At 42.4% G+C, this 21,339-nt stretch overlaps 1 long non-coding RNA gene across 2 annotated transcripts; it reads right to left on the reverse strand.

Moving 5' to 3' along the window:
• Positions 1-338: 338 nt before the first annotated feature.
• On the reverse strand, positions 339-17,301 carry LOC129622567 (uncharacterized). Of its 2 annotated transcripts, XR_008700068.1 has the most exons (4): positions 17,175-17,301; positions 16,153-16,311; positions 9,957-10,034; positions 339-621 (listed from the first exon to the last, which is right to left on the reverse strand). It is a non-coding gene; the product is annotated as an uncharacterized LOC129622567 (long non-coding RNA). The 2 variants fall into 2 exon arrangements; XR_008700067.1 differs by lacking the exon at positions 9,957-10,034.
• Positions 17,302-21,339: the final 4,038 nt, after the last annotated feature.

Here is a 21,339-nt window from a genome sequence, read left to right on the forward strand (position 1 = left end):
TTTTAAATAGGTTTTCCAAAGATATCTGAGAATTCCCCCAGGGCTTCCTTTCAGATGGTCTCCTTTCTGCCTCCTGAGTCTTGTATACTGTTCTCCCCAGTCACCTCCCCACAAGCATTAGAAACCTTCCCCAAAATTCCAGGAAGAGATAAGCAGCTACTTCATTCCCTCAACGAAAAAAAAAAAAAAAAGGTGGGGTTGGGGGGCGGGGAGCATTGCTCCAATCTTTCCTCAAAACATACCAAGTTTACCACCTCATTTCTCCTTCTGTGTGCTTCCCACCCAAGAAGTTCAAATTATTCTCTCCTCTATGGGAAAAAAAAAAAAAAGAAATTCAATTCTCTTTGGTTTTTATTATCAGACATATCCAGGGCAACCCCTATGATTTTTCAGAAGTATAGAGGATTTTAAATTTGCCTCTGGAAGGTAGGTGTGACTCTAAGGAGCATGTTTTCTTTTCCGGTGCAGAACTCCTTTTTCAAACTTCTCCTTGTTTTCTGTTTTGCCTCTGTCTTTTCTTCCTGCTACAGTCTCACCTATACATCTTTAATCAGGGACAACCACATCGAGCAGGAGATCTTTTGTTGTTGGTCTGCTTAGCTGGCAACCTATTCAAAGGATCTGCAAAACAAAACAAGACACATCAGGAGAGCCTGAGGAATTCCCTTGTATGTATTCTGTACATGGTTAGTGCATTTTTGGGGCTACTCTCTCTCTCTCTATCTCTCTCTCTCTATCTCTCTCACACACACAATTTCCTTAGGGTCATTGTAATAAGGTATCGGCCATGTTTTTGATAGGTGTGCTATTTTATTAATACCATCTAGAATTATAGCAAATAATCATGGTAGCTTATCAAATAAACAGGGTACATACTGAGACTATAAAGCAATGGCTTAACCTTACATAATTTTTAGGTCTAAAATTAGATATGCATTTGCACACATCAGGGTGATTTTTATAACAGAAGAGTTAGTCCATGCAATGTTCTTCAATACTAGCTCCCTCTGTCCTCTGTCCTCTACCTCATCTAGAAAAATATTTGGCTTCTCATACTTATCCAAGTCAGCTTTTCTGTTGTTGTTTAGTCACTAAGTCGCATCCGACTCTTTGTGACCCCATGGACTGCAGCACTCCAGGCTTCCCTGTCCTTCACTGTCTCCAGGATTGCTCAAATTCATGTCCATTGAGTCAGTGATGCCATGTAACCATCTCATCCTCTGTTGTCCCCTTCTCCTCCTGCCTTCAATCATTCCCAGCATCAGGGTCTTTGCCAATGAGTCAGTTCTTCACATCAGGTGGCCAAAGTACTGGAACTTCAATTTCCACATCAGTCCTTCCAATGAATATTCAGAGTTGATTTCCTTTAGGATGGACTGGTTTGATCTCCTTGCAGTCCAAAGGAGCTATATTGAAATGCTGATAAGAACACAACACAGGATGAAACGCTGAGTCACCTCAGAACGTAAGATATTCAGGGAAACTAGCCATCAAAAGGTCCTAAGAGGTGAGAAAAGTCTTTGGTGGAGCGGTTTTCAGACTTCAGTATGTAAAATTCATCTGGAAACTTGTTACAGTACAATGGCAGGAGCTGATTCACTGGAGTCTGGAGAGAGGCCCAGTAGCCTGCAATGCCACCATCACCTTGAGAGAATCCTGAGTGGGTAGGAGCGCAGTGGAAGATACTGCTTCAGTGGAGGTGCTGGGCTTATCTGAGGCACCTGGAACATGCGGGTTATCAGGGAGCAGAAGGTGGTGAAGGAAAAACAGGTCTTCGGGGCTTCCGAAGCTTGAAATTCCCAAAAGATAGAATTCACAATTTCCTATAAAACAACTTCACTTTACTTGCTTATCTTTTTCGTAAGTACCAGTTTCATCTGCTCTTGACCTTGCCTTTTAATGTGGCAATTTGATTTAGAATAGTTTCCAGTCTCTCCTCCTGTTATCACAGCCATGTCCCAGGGCATACCACCATCATTTCCACATTAATTGAAGACTTTTGCTACTATCCCCATTTAATACTAAAGTTCTGCTCACAATTTACCATTTTTTTGCTGCTAAATGACATCGTAATTATGTAAGAAATTTATAAAACATAACAATCAAGAAACTACTTTAGCTAGAGAAGAAAGTCTTATGTCTCATTAACAAATGGCACAAATATCTCAGCATCTTAACATAAGGGCATTTTTTATTCGGTTAATGGCCCTCAAGGGTCCAGGCTATGCTGGGGGAGGCCAACTCCCTGCAGTGTCTTGGAAACCCAGGATGCTTCAATCTCTGCTTCACCATCCATCATTATGACACAGTTCCAAGGCAGGCAGAGAAGAGCCTGGAGACACACGCTGGCACTTAGATGCCATGGCTTGGAAATGATCTCTGTACAAACCCACGCACTAGAACTAGTTCATGGTCCCTCCCAACTGTAAGGGGCCAGGAAAGTGTCATCATCCTAGAAGCAGGAAGAGAAGAGAACCAGCAATGGTGTGAGCTCCCAGAATAAGGCAAAGGCTCATCACCATTTTTTTCTGAGAAAAATCCTTTCTATTATCCAAATTTTTCACCTGCCCCTTTTGCACTTCTTCCTTTCTGAAATAAATTAAATTCTCTCAGTGTCTCTTTTCTGAAATAAATTAAATTCTCTCAGTGTTGTTATTCATCAGGAATTCCCTGGATGTGAGTCTTTGTTTCTGTTTTCTCCCTGTATTCTGAAAGATTTTCACAACTTTATTCCAGATTGGTCTTTAAACCACAATACCAACTCTTCAAAGTCTAAGAACTGTTTCTCCTGTGAGTCGTCCATTTCTACAACACCCTTCTTATTTTGACAGATGTGATATCTTCCAGAATCAATGAGAGTATGCATTTGGTATATTGCTTTAAAAATCCTCAGAGAGATGTCCTTGTACGTGGCAAATCACAGGATGTCAGAAAATGGAAGGACTGTTATTTAAAGGAGGATCATTAAAGCTGCCACCTCAGAACGGGGTCGACATCAGAGCAACACAAGCAAGCAGTGAAAACCCTGTAGCCTGTTTTCACTGCTCCGATTTGCTGCACATCCACAGTGTCTCGCTTCCTATCCAGTCCTGCAGCTTTAGCCCATGGATCTCTGGTTTTTAAACTCTTACCTTCTGCACCTCACTCCTACTTCTTTTTCCTTACCCTCAGAGTCTGCATCACGAAAACCCAAACACCAGTTTAAGGAGAAAAAAAAATTTTTTTTTTCAATAAAGGGAATACATTGAATGGGCAAAGCAAAATTTTGTTTTCTGATCAGAGGAGAGAAAATGTTAAATGTGATGAACTTGCCCCATAGTGTATTGCCCATACTGTGATATAAAGATTTGAGATGCTCTCTACTTAAAAACTTACAACTTCTCCCCCTACTGTTCAGTTCAGTTGCTCAGTTGCATCTGACTTTCTGGGACCCCACGGACTGCAGCATGCCAGGCCTCCCTGTCCATCGCCAACTCCCAGAACTTACTCAAACTCACGTCCATTGAGTCAGTGATGCCATCCTACCATCCAACCAGCATCCGCTGTCATCCCCTTCTCCTTCTGCCCTCAATCTTTCCCAGCATCAGGATCTTTTCAAATGAGTCAGTTCTTCACATCAGGTGGCCAAACTATTGGAGTTTCAGCTTCAGCATCAGTCCTTCCAGTGAATATTCAGGACTGATTTCCTTTAGGATGGACTGGTTGGATCTCCTTGCTGTCCAAGGGGCTGTCAAGAGTCTTCTCCAACACCAAGTTCAAAAGCATATGGTAGTTCCACTTAAGTACTTCTGGATTTTCCAGCAGACAGATCCTTATCAATGACATCACAGTCTTGTCACAGCAAATTGTTTAACACTGGCATTTAATTTCATCTCCATCCTAAGTAGTGTCTTAAGGTTAGAGAAACAGTGCTGAAGGAACAGAATACTAAGGCGGGCGGCCACTGCGTGTCTTTCTGCTTCAAAACCAGCGGCCTCAGGGTCACCTCTAATTCCATCTACTCTGAAACCCTGCTGTAAATATGATCCAACCACTGCAGTCCTGTTTATTATCTGACCTGCCTTATTTAGGGTAAACTGTTGGGGAAATGCTTTACCTTGAGGCCTAAAATCCAAATGGATGAGACGGAAAGAATTTTCATTCCTGAATTTAAGTGCTTGCTTACTGTTATTATCCTCCTTTCCTCCCTCCCTCTCTTCCTTCCTCTTTCTCTGTCTGTCATTTATCATTCTGGTCCCATCACTGTGACTCCTTAAATTGTGATACCAAATCCCTTGTATGGAACCCTGAAAACGTACTTGTGTAAAATTTCCCATGTTTCCAGAAAAAAGTAGCTTGTAGAAATATCTCAAACTTTTTTCAAAATATTTTGTTAGGACGCCTTCATAATAAGACCCACATTTCAGCTTTACTCTCATGGGATGATGATCATGCAGATACGACTAAAATGTGCATTTCTACTGGCCTCTCTGTCCCAGTGGGGCTTCAGGATCTGCTGCCATACAAAGAGAAGTCTAACTTGGTAAAACAAACAAACAAAAAAACTAGTAATAAAAGCTGAAAATAAAACTAATTCCTAATGTGCCATCACCTGAGGATTATATATTTTTTTATTTTTAGAATTGCTTAATATAGTTCACTTCTATAACACTGCATGTTTACATGGTTTGTTTCCCAGGCTTTTTCACTCAGTCTCAGAAACTGTATTTTCTGATCATTTGAAGCTTGATATTAGAATATTCTCAGTGCTTATGTTTTCTATATAACCTTAAAATGGTAGCTAAGCATCCTGAATTTAGTTCCCGAATCAAGAAGCATATAACTCCACTGGGGCTGTGAATCATATGGCCCATTTAAAATTAGTATGATGGAAAAAATGAAGAACATTTTGACTATTGGCCTGTCTGAGTTTGCCTGTCTTGAGATACAGCTGACCCCAGCTGTCAAGTACACAAGGTCCATTTTTCATGTCTGGAATTTGTGGTTTCCATTTTGGACTTCTTCTCAGTCGGCTCTTTCTATTCTGTGGACCTCATTAAAATTAAAAACATCTGTTCTTTGAAAGATTCTATGAAGAGAATGAAAAACAAGCCTTAGACTCTTAGAAAGTATTTGTAAATCATGTGTCTCTGACAAAGGACATGTATCCATCATACATAAAGAATTCCCAGAACTAAGTTAAGAAGACAAAGGTAAGAGGGAAAAGGGCGATGTATTTGAGCATATGCTTCACAAAAGAAGATGTACTGATTACAGATAAGCATATGAAAAGATGCTCAGCATCATTAGTCATTAAGAAATCACAAATTAAAAAGCAGTGCAATAGAACTACACACCTCTTAGAAAGGCTGAAATCCGCAACACCGCCAGAACACTGAACAGCCAGAACCTTCCGCACGGTGGTGTGGCCGCACAATGACACAGCCTCGGTGAAAATGACTTCGCACTTTCTTAAGTAAACATACACCTACCACTCATTCCATTCTTTTTTGTTTATTTGCTTTTACCCAGAAGTGAATAAATGTTCCCATCTAGAATTGGTCTATCACATTCATAACAGCTTTGTTTGTAAGAGCTCAAAGCTGGAAACCACACAAATGCCCATCAGAAGATAAACAAATAAATGTGAGACGGAACACGGTAAAACTCCTAGAGGACAACATAGGCAGGACACTCTCTGACATAAATCATAGCAACATCTTTTTTCAATCCATCTCCCAGAATAATGGAAATAAAACAAAAATAAGCAAATGGGACCTGCTTAAACTCAAAAGCTTTTGCACAGCAAAGGAAACAACAAACAAAATGAAAAAACGAATCATAGATTCAGAGAAAACATTTGCAAATAATGTGACTGATGAGGGATTAGTCTCCAAAACTTACAAACATCTTATGACACTTAACAGCATCACAACAAATAACCCACTCACAAAATGAGCAGAAGACCTGAATAGACATTTCTCTAAAGAGGATATACAGATGGCCAGTAAGCACATGAAAATATGTTCAACATCACTAGTTAATAGAAAAATTCAAGTCAAAACTACAATGAGCTATCACCTCATATCAGTTAGAAAGGCTACTGTCAAAAAATCCACAAAAAACAAATGCCAGAGAGGGTGTAGAGAGAAGGGAACCTTCCTATATTGTTGGTGGGAATGTAAATTGGTACAGCCACTATGCAGAACAGTATAGTGGTTGTTTAGTTGTTAAACTCAAACTCAATGGACATGAGTTTGGATAAACTCTGGGAAGTGGGGATGGACAGGGAGGTCTGGTGTGCTGCAGTCCATGGGGTCACACAGAGTCGGACACAACTGAGAGAATGAACTGACTGAACTGACTTAGTAGCTACTTAGCAGTAGCAGCAGCAGAGAGTGTCACACTGAGTGAAGTCAGACAAAGAAGGAGAAATATCATATTACACTCCTTACATGTGGATTCTAAAAAGAAATGATATAAATGAACTTACTTACAAAGTAGAAAGAAACTCACAGACTTAGAAAATGAACTTATGGTTGCTGGGGGGGAAAGGATAGTTAGGGAGTTTGGAAAGGTCATGTACACACTGCTATGTTCACAATGGATAATTAAAAAGGACCTACTGTATAGCAAAAGAAATTAATATAGAATATCTAGCACATTATAGGTATTTAATGTGTTTTTTATTCCTTCCCTTTTCAAAAAAAGATAAACAAATAAATCATGATATATTCAAACACTGAATACTACTCAGTAATAAAAAAGAATGAACTAATGATATATGAAATATGAGCAAATGGATCTCAAAATAATTTTGCTGAGTAAATGAAGAGACCCCTTCTGCCAGCCAAGAAAAACTGCATCCTGCTTGGCTCCAGTACATGTGGCCTAATCTTTAAAATAGAAGTCACAGCAGCAGGTGCCTGAGGGTGGGGGAGGGTTGAGGAGCTTGGGGGTGATGGTTGTATATTGACTTGGTCATAATGTCACTGTTGTAGAAATAAGTCAAGACATCAAGATTTGGAGTTTCGTTCAGTTGCTCAGTCGTGTCCGGCTCTTTGCGACCCCATGAATTGCAGCACCCCAGGCCTCCCTGTCCATCACCAACTCCCAGAGTTCACCCAAACTCAAGTCCATTGAGTCAGTGATCCCATCCAGCCATCTCATCCTCTGTCATCCCCTTCTCCTCCTGCCCCCAATCCCTCCCAGCATCAGAGCCTTTTCCAATGAGTCAACTCTTCGCATGAGGTGGCCAAAGTTCTGGAGTTTCAGCTTTAGCATCATTCCTTCCAAAGAACACCCAGGACTGATCTCCTTTAGAATGGATCAGTTAGATCTCCTTGCAGTCCAAGGGACTCTCAAGAGTCTTCTCCAACACCACAGGTCAAAAGCATCAATTCTTCAGTGCTCAGCTTTCCTCACAGTCCAACTTTCACATCCATACATGACCACCGGAAAAACCATAGCCTTGACTAGACAGACCTTTGTTGGAAAAGCAATGTCACTGCTTTTGAATATGCTATCTAGCTTGGTCATAACTTTCCTTCCAAGGAGTAAGCGTCTTTTAATTTTATGGTTGCAATCATCATCTGCAGTGATTTTGGAGCCCCCAAAATTAAAGTTGGACACTGTTTCCATTGTTTTCCCATCTATTTGCAATGAAGTGATGGGACCAGGTGCCATGATCTTCGTTTTCTGAATGTTGAGCTTTAAGCCAACTTTTTCACTCTCCACTTTCACTTTCATCAAGAGGCTTTTGAGTTCCTCTTCACTTTCTGCCATAAGGGTGGTGTCATCTGCATATCTGAGGTTATTGATATTTCACATGGCAATCTTGATTCCAGCTTGTGCTTTTTCCAGCCCAGCGTTTCTCATGATGTACTCTGCATAGAAGTTAAATAAGCAGGGTGACAATATACAGCCTTGACATACTCCTTTTCCTATTTGGAACCAGTCTGTTCTTCCACATCCAGTTCTAACTGTTGCTTCCTGACCTGCATACAGACTTCTCAAGAGGCAGGTCAGGTGGTCTGGTATTCCCATCTCTTTCAGAATTTTCCACAGTTTATTGCAATCCACACAGTCAAAGGCTTTGGCATAGTCAATAAAGCAGAAATAGATGTTTTTAGGGAACTTTCATGCTTTTTCAATGATCCAGCGGATGTTGGCAATTTGATCTCTGGTTCCTCTGCCTTTTCTAAAACCAGCTTGAACATCTGGAAGTTCACAGTTCACATATTGCTGAAGCCTGGCTTGGAGAATTTTGAGCATTACTTTACTAGTGTGTGAGATGAGTGCAATTGTGCAGTAGTTTGAGCATTCTTTGGCATTGCCTTTCTTTGGGATTGGAATGAAAACTGACCTTTTCCAGTCCTGTGGCCACTGCCAAGTTTTCCAAGTTTGCTTTCATATTGAGTGCAACACTTGCACAGCATCATCTTCCAGGATTTGAAAGAGCTCAACTGGAATTCCATCACCTCCACTAGCTTTGTTCATAGTGATGCTTTCTAAGGCCCACTTGACTTCACATTCCAGGATGTCTGGCTCTAGGTCAGTGATCACACCATCGTGATTATCTGGGTCGTGAAGATCTTTTTTGTACAGTTCTTCTTCACTACGTGAAGAAGTGCCACCTCTTCTTAATATCTTCTGTTTCTGTTAGGTCCATACAATTTGTCCTTTATCGAGCTCATCTTTGCATGAAATGTTCCCTCGGTATCTCTAATTTTCTTGAAGAGATCTCTAGTCTTTCCCATTCTGTTGTTTTCCTCTATTTCTTTGCATTGATCACTGAGGAAGGCTTTCTTATCGCTCCTTGCTATTCTTTGGAACTCTGCATTCAGATGCTTACATCTTTCCTTTTCTCCTTTGATTTTCGCTTCTCTTCTTTTCACAGCTATTTGTAAGGCCTCCCCAGACAGCCATTTTGCTTTTTTGCATTTCTTTTCCACGGGGATGGTCTTGATCCCTGTCTCCTGTACAATGTCAAGAACCTCATTCCATAGTTCATCAGGCACTTTATCTATCAGATCTAGTCCCTCAAATCTATTTCTCGCTTCCACTGTATAATCATAAGGGATTTGATTTAGGTCATACTTTCCCTGGTGGCTCAGATGGTGAAGGATCTGCTGCAGTGCAATGCAGGAGACCTGGGTTCAATTCCTGGGTCGGGAAGATCCCCTGGAGCAGGAAATGGCAATCCACTCCAGCACTCTTGCCTGGAAAATCCCATGGATGGAGGAACCTGATAGGCTACAGTCCATGGGGTTGCAAAGAGTCTGACATGACTGAGCGACTTCACTTTCACAAATGGTCTAGTGGTTTTCCCTACCTTCTTCAATTTAAGTCTGAATTTGGCAATAAGGAGTTCATGATCTGAGCCACAGTCAGCTCCCAGTCTTGTTTTTGCTGACTGTATAGAACTTCTCCATCTTTGGCTACAAAATATAGAATCAATCTGATTTCAGTGTTGACCATTTGGACCACTTCCAATTTGCCTTGATTCATGGACCTGACATTCCAGGTTCCTATGCAATATTGCTCTTTACAGCATCGGACCTTGCTTCTATCACCAGTCACATCCACAGCTGGGTATTGTTTTTGCTTTGGCTCCATCCCTTCATTCTTTCTGGAGTTATGTCTCCACTGATCTCCAGTAGCATATTGGGCACCTACTGACCTGGGGAGTTTCTCTTTCAGTATCCTATCATTTTGCCTTTTCATACTGTTCATGGGGTTCTCAAGGCAAGAATACTGAAGTGGTTTTCCATTCCCTTCTCCAGTGGACCACATTCTGTCAGATCTCTCCACCATGACCCGCCCATCTTGGGTTGGCCCATGGGCATGGCTTAGTTTCATTGAGTTACACAAGGCTGTGGTCTTAGTGTGACTAGTTTTCTGCGAGTATGGTTTCAGTGTGTTTGCCCTCTGATGCCCTCTTGCAACACCTACCGTCTTACTTGGGTTTCTCTTACCTTGGGCGTGGGGTATCTCTTCACGGCTGCTCCAGCAAAGCGCAGCCATTGCTCCTTACCTTGGACGAGGGTATGGACCTAACAGAAGCAGAAGATATTAAGAAGAGATGGCAAGAACACACAGAAGAACTGTACAAAAAAGATCTTCACGACCCAGATAATCACGATGGTGTGATCACTGACCTAGAGCCAGACATCCTGGAATGTGAAGTCAAGTGGGCCTTAGAAAGCATCACTACAAACAAAGCTAGTGGAGGTGATGGAATTCCAGTTGAGCTCTTTCAAATCCTGAAAGATGATGCTGTGATAGTGTTGCACTCAATCTGCCAGCAAATATGGAAAACTCAGCCATGGCCACATGACTGGAAAAGGTCAGTTTTCATTCCAATCCCAAAGAATGCTCAAACTACCACACAATTGCACTCATCTCACACACTAGTAAAGTAATGCTCAAAATTCTCCAAGCCAGGCTTCAGCAATATGTGAACCGTGAACTTCCAGATGTTCAAGCTGGTTTTAGAAAAGGCAGAGGAACCAGAGATCAAATTGCCAACATCCGCTGGATCATTGAAAAAGCATGAAAGTTCCCTAAAAACATCTATTTCTGCTTTATTGACTATGCCAAAGCCTTTAACTGTGTGGATCGCAATAAACTGTGGAAAATTCTGAAAGAGATGGGAATACCAGACCACCTGACCTGCCTCTTGAGAAGTCTGTATGCAGGTCAGGAAGCAACAGTTAGAACTGGACGTGGAACAACAGACTGGTTCCAAATAGGAAAAGGAGTTCGTCAAGGCTGTATATTGTCACCCTGCTTATTTAACTTCTACCCAGAGTACATCATGAAAAACGCTGGACTGGAAGAAACACAAGCTGGAATCAAGATTGCCGTGCGAAATACCAATAACCTCAGATAAGCAGATGACACCACCCTTATGGCAGAAAGTGAGGAGGAACTCAAAAGCCTCTTGATGAAAGTGAAAGTGGAGAGTGAAAAAGTTGGCTTAAAGCTCAACATTCAGAAAACGAAGATCATGGCATCTGGTCCCATCACTTCATGGGAAATGGATGGGGAAACAGTGGAAACAGTATCAGACTTTGTTTTTCTGGGCTCCAAAATCACTACAGATGGTGACTGCAGCCATGAAATTAAAAGATGCTTGCTCCTTGGAAGGAAAGTTATGACCAACCTAGATAGCATATTCAAAAGCAGAGACATTACTTTGCCAACAAAGGCTCGTCTAGTCAAGGCCATGGTTTTTCCAGTGGTCGTGTATGGATGTGAGAGTTGGACTGTGAAGAAGGCTGAGTGCTGAAGAATTGATGCTTTTGAACTGTGGTGTTGGAGAAGACTCTTGAGAGTCCCTTGGACTGCAAGGAGATCCAACCAGTCCATTCTGAAGGAGATCAGCCCTGGGATTTCTTTGGAAGGAATGATGCTAAAGCTGAAACTCCAGTACTTTAGCCACCTCATGTGAAGAGTTGACTCATTGGAAAAGACTCTGATGCTGGGAGGGATTGGGTGCAAGAGGAGAAGGGGACGACAGAGGATGAGATGGCTGGATGGCATCACTGACTCAATGGATGTGAGTCTGAGTGAACTCTGGGAGTTGGTGATGGACAGGGAGGCCTGGCGTGCTGCGATTCATGGGGTTGCAAAGAGTCGGACACGACTGAGCGACTGATCTGATCTGATCTGATGTCCATGTGTAGAGTCTTCTCTTGTGTTGTTGGAAGAGGGTGTTTGCAATGACCAGTGCATTCTCTTGGCAAAACTCTATTAGCCTTTGAGCTGCTTCATTCCATACTCCAAGGCCAAATTTGCCTGTTACTCCAGGTGTTTCTTGACTTCCTACTTTTGCATTCCAGTCCCCTATAATGAAAAGGACTTCTTTTTTGGGTGTTAGCTCTAAAAGGTCTTGGAGGTCTTCATAGAACTGTTCAACTTCAGCTTCTTCAGCGTTACTGGTTGGGGCATAGACTTGGATTACTGTGATATTGAATGGTTTGCCTTGGAAACAAACAGAGATCATTCTGTCATTTTTGAGATTGCATCTAAGAACTGCATTTTGCACTCTTTTGTTCACTATGATGGCTACTCCATTTCTTCTAAGGGATTCCTGTCTGCAGTAGTCGATATAATGGTCATCTGAGTTAAATTCACCCATTCCAGTCCATTTTAGTTCGCTGATTCCTAGAATGTCAGCGTTCACTCTTGCCATCTCCTGTTTGACCACTTCCAATTTGCCTTGATTTATGGACCTAACTGGAGAAGTCAATGGCACCCCACTCCAGTACTCTTGCCTGGAAAACCTCATGGACAGAGGAGCCTGGTAGGCTGCAGTCCATGGGGTCGCTAAGAGTTGGACACGACTGAGCAACTTCACTTTCACTTTTCACTTGCATGCATTGGAGAAGAAATGGCAACCCACTCCAGTGTTTTTGCCTGGAGAATCCCAGGGACAAGGGAGCCTGGTGGGCTGCTGTCTATGGGGTCACACAGAGTCGGACACGACTGAAGTGACTTAGCAGTAGCAGTAGCATGGACCTAACATTCCAGGTTCCTATACAATATTGCTCTTTACAGCATCAGACCTTGCTTCTATCACCAGTCACATCCACAACTAGGTATTGTTTTTGCTTTGGCTCCATAACCTCATTCTTTCTGGAATTATTTCTCCACTGACCTCCAGTAGCATATTGGGCACCTACCAACCTGTAGAGTTCCTCCTTCAGTATTGCATTTATTATATACTTAACTCAATGAGGTCTTTTTAAAAACCAAAATACCCAGTGTAAAAGGTTAAACAGTAGGCCATATAATGAAAGACACACAGAAAACTGTAACATAATAGAATATACTACTTTTTAGTTTTTTTGTTTTTTTGTTTTTTTTTAATATTTTGGCCATGCCCTTCTGCATGTGGGATCTTAATTCCCCAACTAGGGATCAAACCTGCACCCCCTACACTGGAAGCATGAAGTCTTAACTACTGTACTGCCAGTGAAGTCTCTATTAACAGAGTATACTGAATGTGAAGTGGCTGGGGAAACATGAACCTCATCACACCAGTCGTTTCTGTCAAGTGTTTGAGGTCGATGGGTCCCTCAGGTCCAGCAGAGTCCACGATGGAACGAGGTGCCACATCTTCCAGCGACAGTCATCACAAGGGCTTAATATTCACCTCCATGATCCATGCATCATCCTAAAAGGCTTCTTATTTTCAATATTCATTCATAACTTGAATGTGAAAAGATATCCTCCTTAGAAAAAGCAAATAAAATACGGATACAGACCAACAAATGTCTGCATCCACTACTCCCCAGGGGTGGGCGGAGGCTCCCAAAACCTGGTTCAGAACTGAAAATAGCCCTCCTCTACCCCTACCCCTCCGACCCCTACTCTTCCCCTCCTATCCCCACCCCCCTGCACTCTGCTCCTGGCTCATAGTCTCCTCCTGTGTTTCCCTAGCAGCCTGAAACAGCCTTATTCAGAAATACTCTGAACGGTCCTATGACTAATAGTAGTTGTGGTGTAAACAAGAGCATTGCAATTTTCCTTCAATCTTCTGCTCAATCAGAGATGGCAGAAGGCTGCCAGCTCTGTCAGACCAGCTGTTTAATCAGCAACCGGAGGAGGCCAGACCCTCTTTAAAAACTTAAAATAAAATGCAAAGTAAAATAGAATACCTACTGCCATAAACTTAGACCATATTTAAAACAGCTTTCAGCAAATTGATTTTGTATAAAATCACCCTCTTGGAAAAACAAAAAGGACTTTTACAGCAGGTTAGATCTTAAAGTGGGTACATTCAGAGGCACTAGGAAATCATTATGACAAACAAGAGTAAAGATTCATTTTGGAAATCTGGCATCTTCCTCTCTCACACCTGAACCCCTCCTACTGCCTCGCTCACAGCCTGGTGAGACAGGAACTAGGCACAAAATCCTTTCAGTCCCTCTCGAGAGATGCCACCCACCAAAGAAGAGACTGCTGCATGGCTGGAGGCTGCATTCTGCACACAGAACCCTCTGGACTAATGCAAGGGAGAGCTGCTTGTGCATGCTAAGCTCATGTTGGGCCCGGTTTATAAAGACAGAAACTGCAAGGTCCTCAGTTCTCATGTGCAAAAAATTCACACTGTACTCAAAGAGATGGCTGTGCAGACAAATATGAGACCACGGGGTCTCCATGGGACAGTGAGTGATGGGAGGACATCGGGGGAGGTGCTCAGCTACCAGGCAAGAATGACGCACCTCTGGACTGAGGCACTGAGTTTAGCTGTGCAAAGTGAGTGTGTGTGGTGGGGGGGGGGGGGGGCCGGGGGAGAGTGCACATGTGTGCAACAAGCACATTTATGCATGTGTAGGAGAAGGAGGCTCAAAGATGGGCCTTAGGAAGCATCACTACGAACAAAGCTAGTGGAGGTGATAGAATTCCAGTTGAGCTATTTCAAATCCTAAAGGATGATGCTGTGAAAGTACTACACTCAATATGTGAGCAAATCTAGAAAGATCAGCAGTGGCCACAGGACTGGAAAAGGTCAGTTTTCATTCCAATCCCCAAGAAACGCAGTGCCAAAGAATGTTCAAACTACCACACAATTGCAATTATCTCACACACTAGCAAAGTAATGCTCAAAATTCTCCAAGCCATGTTTCAACAGTACATGAACCATGAACTTCCAGATGTTCAAGCTGGATTTCGAAAAGGCAGAGGAACCAGAGATCAAATTGTCAACATTCACTGGATCATTGAAAAAGCAAGAGAGTTCCAAAAAATATCTACTTTTGCTTTATTGACTACACCAAAGCCTTTAGCTGTGTGGATCACAACAAACTGTGGAAAATTCTTCAAGAGATGGGAATACCAGACCACCTGACCTGCCTCCTCAGAAATCTGTATGCAGGTCAAGAAGCAACAGTTAGAACTGGACATGGAACAGACTGGTTCCAAATCGGGAAAAGAGTATGTCCAGGCTGTATATTATCACCCTGCTTATTTAACTTATATTCAGAGTACATCATGAGAAATCCTGGGCTGGATGAAGCACAAACTGAAATCAAGATTGCCGAGAGAAGTATCAACAATGTCAGATATGCAGATGACACCACCCTTATGGAAGAAAGCAAAGAAGAACTAAAGAGCCTCATGAGGAAAGTGAAAGAGGAGAGTGGAAAAGTTGGCTTAAAACTCAACATTCAGAAAGCTAAGATCATGTCATCCGGTCCCATCACTTCATGGCAAATATATGGGGAAACAATGGAAACAGTGACAGACTTTATTTTGGGGGGCTCCAAAATCACTGCAGATGGTGACTGCAACCATGAAATTAAAAGACGCTGGCTCCTTGGAAGAAAAGTTATTACCAACCTAGACAGCATATTAAAAAGCAAAGACATTACTTTACCAACAGAGGTCCGTCTAGTCAAAGCTATGGTTTTTCCAGTAGTCATGAATGGATGTGAGAGTTGGACTAAAAGAAAACTGAGTGGTGAAGAATTGATGCTTTTGAACTGTGGTGTTGGAGAAGACTCTTGAGAGTCCCTTGGACTGCAAGGAGATCCAACCAGTCCATTCTAAAGGAAATCAATCCTGAATATTCATTGGAAGGATTGATGCTGAAGCTGAAACTCCAATACTTTGGCCACCCGATGTGAAGAACTGACTCATCTGAAGAGACTCTGAGGCTGGGGAAAATTTAAGGCAGGAGGAGAAGGGGACGACAGAGGATGAGATGGTTGGATGGCATCACCGACTCAATGTACATGAGTTTGAGTAAACTCCGGGAGTTGGTGATGGACTGGGAAGCCTGGTGTGCTGTAGTCCATGGAGTTGCAAAGAGTCAGGCACGACTGAGCAACTGAACTGAACTGACTGAGCAAAAGGAGGAGGCCCCCGGAGGAAGTGCACCTATAGAGATGATCCACAGAGGCCCGGGAGTGACAGGTGTGCGAGGCACGTCACAGACACCAGACCCGTGCTCACGGCTCACAACAAACAGCACCTTCTTTCACAGCCTCCTGCTCCCCCTGCTGATTCTAAAGGAGCCAATGGAAGAGCTGCTGCCCCGGGCAGCCAGAGTGGACCTGAATCCTTCAGGAGAAACACAGGCCCACTCCTCCCACTGGCCCTGCGCATGCGCACACGAGCTTGGTCCCTGCACCCCCACCACCCCAGGGGTAACAAACAGACTCATCTCGATGACGGTGCTGAGGTGGCCAATCCAGCCTGTGAAGGGTTCTGCTTCTGAGTGGCTATTAGCATCCTTTTCTCATTATGTACAAGACAGGAAAACACGCCTTGGTGACGGAAGACACTTTGCACTGGCTTCTCAGGATGACCACTCACTCCCTGAGATAAAGACACAGATAAAACTCAGCATTCAATTCATCTTATTTGCTTTGGATTTTAGGTTGCCTGTAAATGATTCATTATAATCTAAATTTTAAGGGATGGTGATAAGTAAAACTGTAAGACATTTGCCCCCATAATCAGTTCTTTGAAAGAAAAGGTTGCATACTTAATGATTCTAACAGGAAGAAAATAATGAATCAAATTGATTATCAAATAGGTGGTTTTTCAATGGTGTACTCAGAGCAGGCACACCTGGTATGTTACTTAGTCACAATAAAGTCATTTGCTGTTTCAAATTTTGTCTCTTAAAGGTTAAAATATAAATCCTCAATGGAGTTAAGAATCAGAAAGTTGTAACTGGACACATTTCATTTTCTGGAAACAAATACTGTGACTAATAATGATGCTACACAGAAAATAATAGATTTATCTTCATATTATTCTCTCCTGCAAAATTCCTCTTTTTCCCAATCCATTCTATATGTATATGTCAGGGAATATAAGTTCCTTTTTTTTTTTTTTTTTCCTAGAAAAGCTGCTGCTGCTAAGTCGCTTTAGTCCTGTCCGATTCTGTGCGACCCCATGGACGGCAGCCCACCAGGCTCCCCCGTCCCTGAGATTCTCCAGGCAAGAACACTGAAGCTAGAGTTGGTATAAAGGAAAGTAACATTAAAGTCTTTCACTAATTAGAAGAAATTTGCTTCAGTGTTGATTAAAAGATCCCACTTTGTATGTGAGTTTAGATCTTTACCTAGGTCTCCCTCTTTGCTTGTAACTTAAATTCTGAGAACCGTCCTGAGTTTGGGAAGTTAGGAGTGATATGCAAGCTCCTCCACTTGAAAATGGACCCCGGTTCTTACCTGCCTAGAATACTGCTCAGGGGGCTCGTGGACCTGCTCCCCGACTCCACTCACTACCTTTCCTGAAGACAAGGGTGTGCTGGCTTCACTGGCCCTGACAGTGGCCTCCTGGGGAGGGGCCCTCCCCGCCCCGCCCCACCCCGCCCCGCCCCCACAGCGGTCCACGTGTAACCAGCAGTGAACTGGGCACAGCTGTGGCGTGCAGGGGCAGCTGAAAAGGAGAGGAGAGATCCCTATGGGAAGCCGACTCATCGACACAGTTTAAACAAAGCCGCGCAGGTATCAGAGGACTTGCAGTAAGTCCTCCTCCACCTCCAAAGGGGAGCTATTTGACTGGTTCCTTGAGGTCTCTGGGTTTTAGCTGCTTTCTCCTTAAGACAGCAATTCAGAACACTCCCAGACCACCATCCAGGGGTGTGTGGGGATCATCTCCCATTGAGTCAAACCCTCCTTCACTCTGTAAAGTGTTTCAGCAGTGGCTCAACACACGGAGCTGTGAATTACTATCTTTTTATGTCTCCATCCCCCATTCTAAAGTTTGATTTTGTTTTGTTTTGTTTTTCAGGGTCTTTGTCTGATCTCTATACCCTAGGCATTTGGAATGTTCTAAATCAAAGCACACAACAAGTGCTGGGAAATGGGCTTAATAGGAAAATCAGAGAAACTGAAAACATTTAATTAACAATGTTTCTTTAGCTTTAACAACATGCTAATCACAGATCTGTAATCTGAACTGCCTGTTAGCCCTAGTCTCTTAGAAGCCTTAACTGTAAGTAAGCAAGTGTTATCGCTCAGTCGTGCCCAACTCTTTGCAACCCCATGGACTGCAGCCCACCAGGCTCCTCTGTCCATGAGATTTGCCAGGCAAGGATGCTGGAGTGGGTTGCCATTTGCTTCTCCAGGGGATCTTCCCAACACAAGTCTCCTGCACTGCAGGCAGATTCTTTACCAACTGAGCTACAAGGGAAGCCCTAGAAGCCACAACACTCGACCTATTCAAACTGTGATCTGTGTGTAATCTGCGGTCTCTGCCTCGTCTGTTCCTCAGCCTTGAAGGAGGTCTTGGAGTTCCTTGGACAAGGTCTAAGTTTGCCTAGATGAGATGTATGTTCAATTATTATGAGTTTCATAGGCTCTATAGAATTCAAGACTCAGAAGCAAATGCTTTCAAAAGATCAGTTATGCAGGCAACATATGAAGTGGCTTCATGCTGGTCAATTCAGCATAGGGAGCCTGGGTTCTCCTATCTGAGAACTTTTCAGACCAGACAGATCTCATATGCAATGAAACAAACAGACACACACATATGAGTCAAACTAAGTAACTCTGACGGCCACACTGACCTTCAGGTGGCCAGTTTGGAATGCCCACTCTACCTAAATGGAAAAGAAGATCCTTGTTGCAAAAAAAAATGGTCTGACCAGGACAGGAAGGGAGCAGGGAGGAGGATGCACATTTTGGGGAGGGCACAGTCCTGCGTCGTAGCACCACAGGACAATGCCTGTCTTAGGCAGATAGAGTCCACTTTATGAAGAACTTGAGTGTGAACACAGGAATTCAGAACAACATAAAAAGAAGTATGGAACCGTTGGACCTTTTAGACTAGGTGACCAGCACACAGATATGCAATTTTAAAGGCATTGCTCTGGCAATAATAACACCATAATAAATAAAATTATGTCAGAAAAGACAGAAAAGAAATACTTTGTCTAAAAGATTATGTTTATTTTAGACTTCAAAATTCTTATACCATCTAAACAAATTGATTGACTCAAATTCTTTGCTTCAAATAACTTTTATTAGTGGAATTTTCCATGTCACAATAAAATAATTCAAATAAAATTATACTTTTAAAAACTGGAAAAATTAACACTATCTACAGGGACATACAGTAACAGCATAGGTATCATATTTGTAATATTTTTAGGGATTGTTTGTACTGTTCAGGTTTAGAAAGCTGTCTTGTAGAATAACTTCCAAAAGGAAAACCAGATAAATAATTTAAGATAATATTTTAATTCCGGGGAAGTAGTATCAGCAGTAAAGATTTATCCTGGCATCAAGCCTAGTCCATTTCATTGGTGGTTTCCCTTCTTCATCTACAAAGTCAAAATTAATTTTTGATGTGCATTGAGAGGTATGCTTTTCCCACTCTCTCTTCTTGCTCTAATTCCTTTTAAACATGGATTAAGTGTCATTGAGTTAAATTACCCAACTCAAACTTATTGAAGAGAGATTCCCTATATTCATTGGAAAAGAAATTAGAAACATATAAAGATAAAGAGGTGTGGGGTCTAGAAAATCTCATCAGGGTAAGGCAGAGGAAACCTAAGAGATGTGGCAGCTTTCACCTTTAACAGAGCTCCCTTGATACGGGATTTATGTCATGCAGCATATGTGTGTGCTCCACACAGGCCATTTGGAGGGCAGAGTCTCCTCTGCGAGAAAGGCTTTCTCTGAAGATTTACGCTGCAGGGAGCACCCTGAGCTGTGCACTCTCACCTTGTCCGCTCCTGCTCTGCACAGACGTGAAGGATGGGGAAGGGCATGCCTCCCCTGCTTGTCTTAGAGGACACGGCTCTGCCCTAAATGCAGAAGGGGAGCTCAGGCTGCTTATTTGTGAAATAAAATAATGTGCTAAGGATGAATTGTGGAACTGGAGCCGTGTCTTCATAGTAGACAAACATCTAAGGAGACAATATAGCAGAGGTCATCCTAAGATAAATCTCATTAGTTTTCAGTATTTGCTTTCATGTTCTTTTATCTATGGTATTACCAAACTTATTATAATTTTTATTACCAAATGACTTGTGCCATGATTAAGAGCATTCATTTTTTCCCAATTTTTCTGACTTGTCCTCAAATAAAAATCTTAAAATTAACTTTAATGGAAAATAGGCTGGTTAGGAATATGAATAAATTTGAGAATCAGATTGATCAGAACTCTAATATTTTTAATCAATTTCTTTTGTATTCAAGTGTAGTTGATTTACAATGTTATGCTCATTTCTGCTGTATGGCAAAGTGACTCAGTTACACACATATGGACATTCTTTTTCATATTCATTTCCACTCTGGTTTATCCTAGGATATCAAATAGAGTTCCCTGTGCTCTACAGCAGGGCCTTGCTGTTTATCCATCCTATGTATCATAGTTTGCATCTGCTGACCCCAAACTTGAATTTTATTTGCCTTTGTAGCCATGTGACCATGAATGAGCTATTCTCACTGGGCGCCTGTCCATCAAGCCTGTGTCAGTAGGAACAGCATGGAGGTAAGAGGCACAGGTCTCCACCTTCTAGGACCCACAGCTCACTCAGGGACATGATTAAGTGTGACAATGACAGGCATGGTTACCACTGAAAGGGGCAAGTCATGCCAGTCTCACGGGATTTATGTGAAATAAGTGCCTGGTGGTGCCAGTCAGGATTCAGTCAAGAGAGGACCATTCTAGGCATTGGAAGCAAAAAGCAAATAAGTTGAGTGCTGCAGCCACTGTGGAGAACAGTATGGAGGTTCCTGAAAAAAACTAAAACTAGACCTACCTATGACTTTGCAATCCTACTCCTGGGCATATGTCCAGACCAAAACATGATCCAAAAGGATACACACACCCCAGTGTTCATAGCAACACTGTTTACAATAGGCAGACAAGGAGGCAACCTAAATGTTCATTGACAGAGGAATGAATAAATAAAATGTGGTCCATATATACACTGGGATATTACACAGCCATCAAAAAGAATGAAATAATGCCATTTGCAGCAACATGAGTGACTAGAGATTGCCACGACAAGTGAAGTGAATGAGAGAAGGAGAAATATTGTATGACATCCCTTATATGTAGAATCGAAAAAGACATGATACAAATGAACTTATTTATGAAACAGAAACAGACTCACAGACTTAAAGAGTGAACTAAGAAAATGAACTAAGGTTGCTGGGGGGAAAGGATTAGGGGAAGGAATAGTTAGGGAGTTTAGGGCAGACATGTACACAGCAGTAGGTTCAGTAACTCAGTCGTGTCCAACTCTTTGTGACCCCATGAATCGCAGCACGCCAGGCCTCCCTGTCCATCACCAACTCCTGGAGTTCACTCAGACTCACGTCCATCGAGTCAGTAATGCCATCCAGCCATCTCATCCTCTGTCGTCCCCTTCTCCTC

This window comes from Bubalus kerabau, chromosome 11 (genome assembly GCF_029407905.1).
Source record: "Bubalus kerabau isolate K-KA32 ecotype Philippines breed swamp buffalo chromosome 11, PCC_UOA_SB_1v2, whole genome shotgun sequence".
Lineage (NCBI taxonomy): Eukaryota > Metazoa > Chordata > Mammalia > Artiodactyla > Bovidae > Bubalus > Bubalus kerabau.